The following is a 6,694-nucleotide window of genomic DNA, read 5'->3' on the forward strand; positions in this document are numbered from 1 at the left end:
CACAAATAGAGAATGGAGTAAAATTCGCAAATAAATGAGCTTTTGTATAAACATATTGATGAAAGGTGAAAGTGTATGCCATTGTGAAAGTTTCATGGAAATTGATTTTGAATGAAAAAAAAAGAGGCGAGAAATAAAGGAAACCATATACAACACACTAGATTGTGTTTTCAACGGAGCTCATTGTTAAGATTCATCATAGTTGCACTACGGCACGTACGAAATTTATGTATGATCTGCGGTGTGTGCGGTGTTTTCATTGAAACACCGAGCGATGAGCACAGAAGACAGGAGTTGATTGCCGATTATTTGGACAACAACCAAGAATAAACCAAACTGTCGATTACACTAATGAGATGACACCTTTCACGTTCCGCTCAACCGAAAACTTTCACTCGATTTCAGATAATATACGTCATTTGTATTGGTTTCAACTCTAATGGATTCTAATGTCCTCATGTTATTATTGCCACATTTACGAGCACACGAGCATAACAAACAGCTGACACACGCACACTGTGGCTCCGTTCAATACAATCTCGCTGGCAGAAATCGCAATCGTTACACCCGAATACACTCGCGCTGGATGGACACAGCACGCACTATCAAACACTCCCACACAATCACAATATATACGTATTGCGCCATGAGATGGAAACGTGTATTCGCAACACCGCACTTAATCTATAGCAAACGCTAAAGCATCGCAACGAAGCGAGAAAGAATCCAATTAATTCATGTTTTTATGTATCATTGTACAACTAAATCGAGAGCGTGCATTCGACTGTGTGAATTATTGCGAAGTGCTTTTCATTTGCGTTTTCGCTTTGAAATGAAAAACCCCCAACCGATATCGATGTCGGCATACATCATTATTCGATGCGAGTACCTTTGAGAACATTTCGTTTTTTCGTCTTTTTTTCACATAGAATTCAAGCGGAATTTTATTGCAATTCCATACACTGATCTGAAGTGGCTGCCATACAAATTCAAAAATGCACCGGAATACCTAATCAAAATTCGATTTCGCTCCAATATTCCGAATGGACTTATTAAGTTGCTGTACATTTTATGCGGTTGCAAAGCATTCAGGCCAATCGAAACGAATATTCTGTGAATGCTTTTGAAGTTGATTCGAACGGTGTATCAATGCTAGAGGTGTATTTGTGTTTGGCTGTAATCAAGCCTAGTTCAATAGGAATGCCATTGGCCAAAAATGAACGGCAAAACATCTATTTTTAATTGTGATTACAGTGCTACGCAGTTTTTCAATTCGATGTGATTCGAATCTATCAATAAACTGGCGAGAATGAGAGAGGTAAAGAGAATGAGACAAAAAGGACGCGGAGATATGAAAAGGGAAACGAGAACAGAGGAAGTGGGAAAGGAAGAGCAACCATAAAAGCGGAAATTCAAATAATTTCAATGCTCGCTAAATACATCGGCACTTCCCTTTGTCGTCAAATATTCACAAATAATACTCAATATGGCTGTGATTCTGTATTTTACCTGTCGTTTGACCTTTCTGCACTTCTCTCTACTTCGTTTCTCTCTCTTTTTCTTCCTCTCACACACTCTCACTCAAACACAAGCACATATTTTTCCAATCAATAAATGAAAACGATGCGTATTTAATTCGATACCAACATACTTCCTCTCATTCTATCACCATATTTGAATGCAACGCACAAAGGCATTCATTGAAAATCGTCAATGGAGCAAAAATTTCAAATATGATTGGTTCAATATTGGCCACATAAAAAGCGATACCGCTGAATTAATTAAATACCATCCAATTATATCCAAATCAAAAGTCATTAAATTTGTATGCGCAATAGAAAATACACGTGCTATCTCCCTCTCTTTTGATATCGCATTTATTTAAACGGGTTTCATCGTAATTAAATCGCTTTCATCCGCTGTATCATTATCCTATGTTTTAATGACTTTGGTGTTATCCACTTTGTTCATCACTCTCTATTGGCAGGAGAGAAAAATGTGCTAAATTTGAATATTTGGCCCCAAAAAAATGGCATCATCACTGCAAGGTATTGCATTTTTTTCGTGATATTTTTCTGCTGAAATGAAGATTTTGACATAAAAACTTCGCATAAAATGCAAAAGTCACCCGACTTAGTTCCATTGTCTTTACGAGAATCTCTAAGAAAGTGTCCGCATCGATACAGCAGCTGCATCAGCAAGTTGAATGAAGAAAAAAATTGCCGAAAAAATATGTTTAAAGTTTTCAGTGCAAAGTGCACAACGGTCTGGTGTCTTTATTTGATTTGCATATTAAAGTTTAACGCAAAACCATTTCCAGAAGATTTCATTGGAAACTCCATGAAGCTTCAAAAGATGTGCAGCCAGCTAGTCAGCACCAAATGTAAAAATGAATCCAAAAAAAAGTGATAAGAACAGCTTGTGAATAAATCCATTTAATTCGATTCATCTGTGAGCACCGAAATTCCTTTTTTGTTTTTCATAGCAAATGTGCGCACGCACACACGTCCCAAGAAACGTTCAATGCTAGATTTAAATCTAACCAAAAGACAAAAGAATGAAACGAGACTGGTTTGAATTACCTCGAAAAAAATAGAACGAAGAAGAAACGGCAATGACAACACAAAACACCCAGAGAGACACGAAGAGAGTGAAAATTGCATAAAAAAACATTGTAAATGATGAAAAGTTCTCGACATGCATCGGAACGCGTTAGCTCCATAGAGTGTGTTCATGGTATCAAGTTATACACTCTGATATAATTACGTTACGCTGCGTCGTTGCATTTAAACCAGACAAAGTAATGCGCTAGCATGATTGTGGCACACATACACACACACACGAAAGAAAAAATAATAATGGGAGGGTGGAAAATTCTGTGAAAGAAAAACGGCGTAAACCAAAGGAAAAATCGACGTAAAATGTATCAAAATGAGCGATAGAAGAGAAGCTTGAATTTGTTTACTTCGGTATTTTTCATGCTTATGTTGATTTGATGCAATTCGACGAGGCGCACAGACAAAGTTGTGTTAGTGCGTTGGTGCCGGCATGCAAATGAAACCAAACGTGTAATGGAATACAAAGAAAAGGAGTGGGAAAAAAAGAACGACGAATAAAGGGATCTCAAGAGATAAAAAACGAGGAGTTACGAGAAAAAAAAGGTCAAAAAATACGCAGACAGACGATTGGATAAAACGGTGAGTGTGTGTGTGTGAAAAAATATTGGTTTGCTATTTGGCAGCAGTGGCATTGGCAACAGCAAGAGAGCAAATCGTGTGAATGAACAATGATGATTAATGGAAAATCCATTTTACAATGTTTGCCAGTTGGGTATTTATCTCTCTCCCATGTGAGCCACTTTGCGTTTTCTGGACTCACTGAAGTCGAATTGCTCGCTCTCTCCCTCTCTGTCTCTCTTTTTATCATCAATATATCTTGCGTATCGATAACGAACACATTCGATTGCAGCGGCGAAAGGGCTTTCGGGCAAAAGTGAACGAACAGAAGAAACATACAAATGTATGTAGAGTGTGATAGTATGGATCGGGCAATCATAGAGTGCATTTGTGGTGGCATTAAACGGTTTTAGCATATTGTAATGTGCATTTGCAAAATCGTAATTCGAATTTGCATATTTCACTGCTGAATAATTTCTGGCCCCAATCTCCCTCTCGACTCCCTTTTACTCCGACATCTCGGAGAGCAAACTGTGACTGACGGCTGGTGAAGTAAGTGTGCTCTCAGCAGGAGTGCAATATCCTTAACGCATTTCTATTGTCGCTTGATTATATGTATCATCTATCAGTTTTTGTCTTACCAGTTCAACCCGTTCGCTTGCTTTCTCTCTCTTTCTCTATACCCTCATCATGCACACAACCGTTCAGTCGGTAGTTTCACTGTTGCTGTCGGAAATGACAACAAGTTTTATAAGTTGGAACGCAATTCAGTCACTTGCACGCAAAACATCAACACACCACCACCACCACCACCACCGTCGCCGCCAGCAGCATCAACAACAATAAAACAATTCAGCCGTTGCAGTTAAAAGCATTTGATTCTCAGCTTCGTTCTGTCGTCATTCATTGAGAGTTTCATTTTTGCCGGTTGAATCTCGTTCGGATTATGGAAAACAGTATCGAAATCACTTGTTCAGACCCATCACATCTCATCGTCGATACACACACACACACACACACACACATACAAAGCTTCATTGCATTAAACTGTCTTCATCCACTGTTAGCACGCTGAGCATTCGAAGTCGAACAACAAGTTTGGTTTCGACATCGTTCTCGCTTTTCAATTCTATCTGATCTGACACACGCAGCACATACACATAGCATCATAAAAGTTTTCCTTGTGCATTGCGGGGAAGGAAAGCTTTAATTTGAAGTGATAGACAATGTTTGCGGTTCGAAATCATTGTTCTTAATTTAGATGGGAGTGTGCGGCGGATGTTACGATGCTCTCTATGCCAGTTTAACACATCAAATTGAGAAAGCATAAATTCAACACCGGCATCAAATCACATCGATGGATATATTACGAAAGCACAAGAAGGATGAGAGCGCGCGCGCGCTCGCTCGCGTTCGCACTTGCTGCAGAAAGTGATTGAAAGAAGAGAGAGAGAGCGAGATAAAGACGGATGGAGCGCGAGAGATATGGAACTCATGGCGGAAAAGAGGGATTTAAAGAAAATCCAAGGCCAGATCGTGCACACAGTGGGAATCGTAATGATAAGGCATGTAATTATACAAACTTATTTAATGCCTTTCCGACCACTTTTGCATATATGCATAGCAACACACACCCATATTCAAGCTGTAACATGGTTTCAATGGTGAATCCAAGAAAAACGCAAATTAAAACTCATTACCGTTTTGCTTTCGCACAAAACTTTATTCCTATTTTACGATTTTCTTGACGCGTTTCTTTTTCGCCTACTTTTTCTTCCGCTTTTCACTTCTTTCATTCAAATTGCTGGCGCAGAAGATAGACGACGTCATTTCACTAATACTTAAGATAAATCGAATGAAAAGTTTCAAATTTTCCAAGATGTAAAATATTGATTCGAACAGACAATTCGGTGTGTATTTAGGTGGAAATGGTTTTATGGTATTTTTCTTTCTGGTGTGTGCTTTTGTTTTTATTCTCATGCCGTTCGCTTAAAAATTCGATCATTCGTTCCATCAGAGTGAAATACATACAAAGTGAAAATGTAAATAATGTGGAAGAGCGTGTTGACGCGGTTTGCATACGTATGCATTCGTTGATGCACACGTATATATGGTGGCTGGTGTATTTATGTGTATTTAGTATAATCGGGAATGTGGAAATTAAGAGGAACAGCAACGGAAACAATGAAAATTACTTGCCGCAAATATGTATGTGATGAAATACATGCGAGTGAATGCGCGAGATAGAAACAGGAGGACATGTATGAGCAGCGTGCGGTTCAACCGTATGTCTGAATAACAAACTTTTTTCTCTGGCTGCCAATAAAAATACTTTTACTTTGCGCGCACTAATTTCGTTCCGGCTTGGCAATTTGTCGTTGTCATTTTTTATCAGTGTGGTGGTAAAGCTCTGGTATTTTTTTTTCTCGTTTTATTTGTCTCTTTCGCACCTTCTGCACGGGAATCTTTTTCGATGTCGTTTCGCTTCGTTCCTACTTCGCGTGTTATCTCTATCTTCCCTATTTCGCTCTCTCTCTCTCTCTCTTCCTCTCTCTCTTTTCCTCGCTCTCCCTATTTCATTTTTTCTTGCCTGCTCACTCTCTCATTCGCTGTCTTTTGATTTCCGTACAAAGTATACAACCATTTTACTCTCTTGTGTGTGCCGTACGAACACACTTCGAAAATAAGTTTCACGCTAATAAAATGCTTTGTATGAGAGAATGATGCCGTGATCCTGCCTGCCGTATTCGTATTGCGCACATTACACACAATCAAAATTCTGTGTGCGGTCGCCGGAATCACATTAAAATTTAGGTTAAAGCGTTTTTCGGTGGTATGTTGGATGTGTGCGGTGAAGTAACCGTCAAAAATGATAATTTCTCTCTCGCTCCCGTTCGCAAAGTGAACGTAACATGACATTTTCACAAATTTGCAACATTTTAATCCCGACCAATATTGCTTAAAGGCATCGAAAGTTCTTTCATCTCTTTGCTGCTGCTGCTGTTTCTATTTTTTTTGGGTACACAAAGTTGGCAGCGCTGAAGCGAATACGAGAGATGGGAAGAGGTAAGAATGAAAAAGCTACCCATCTCCATACCGATACACACACGCACATGCAAATAAACTCACACAAATATAGATAAATACACACGCACACAACGTTAGCAATGTAAACAGAAGCGGTTGCACAGAGAGCATCGGCGTAACAAAAACTTAATCAGGTTAAAGCATTTAAAAAAATGCCATTGTAAATAAAAAGGACTCAATTTGTTGTTGAGCATAACCTCAACTCCGAATAAATGGTAAAAGCATTTCAACATTATTTCTCTCTCTCTCTCTTCCTCCCCTTCTCTTTTTCGCTTGTTCTGTATTTTCCTCTGGTTCTCTCGTTTGCATTTCAGTCCCCGCTTAGTGAAAAAGAGCGAAATTTATTATTGTGCAACAAAAATGCACTAATGAATTGTTAAGTGCAGAGAGAGAGAGAGAGAGAGAGAGAGAGAGAGAGAGAGAGAGAGAGA

General features: G+C 38.9%; 1 protein-coding gene across 6 annotated transcripts in view; it reads right to left on the reverse strand.

Annotated features, from left to right (window-relative positions):
• The window catches only part of LOC129566879 (protein turtle), a 197,789-nt gene that overhangs the window by 47,169 nt on the left and 143,926 nt on the right, over positions 1 to 6,694 (reverse strand). The window lies entirely within an intron of this gene.

Source organism: Sitodiplosis mosellana, unplaced genomic scaffold, assembly GCF_009176505.1.
Source record: "Sitodiplosis mosellana isolate CC-2019 unplaced genomic scaffold, AAFC_SMos_1.0 Smas_scaffold_5, whole genome shotgun sequence".
In the NCBI taxonomy this organism is placed as follows: domain Eukaryota; kingdom Metazoa; phylum Arthropoda; class Insecta; order Diptera; family Cecidomyiidae; genus Sitodiplosis; species Sitodiplosis mosellana.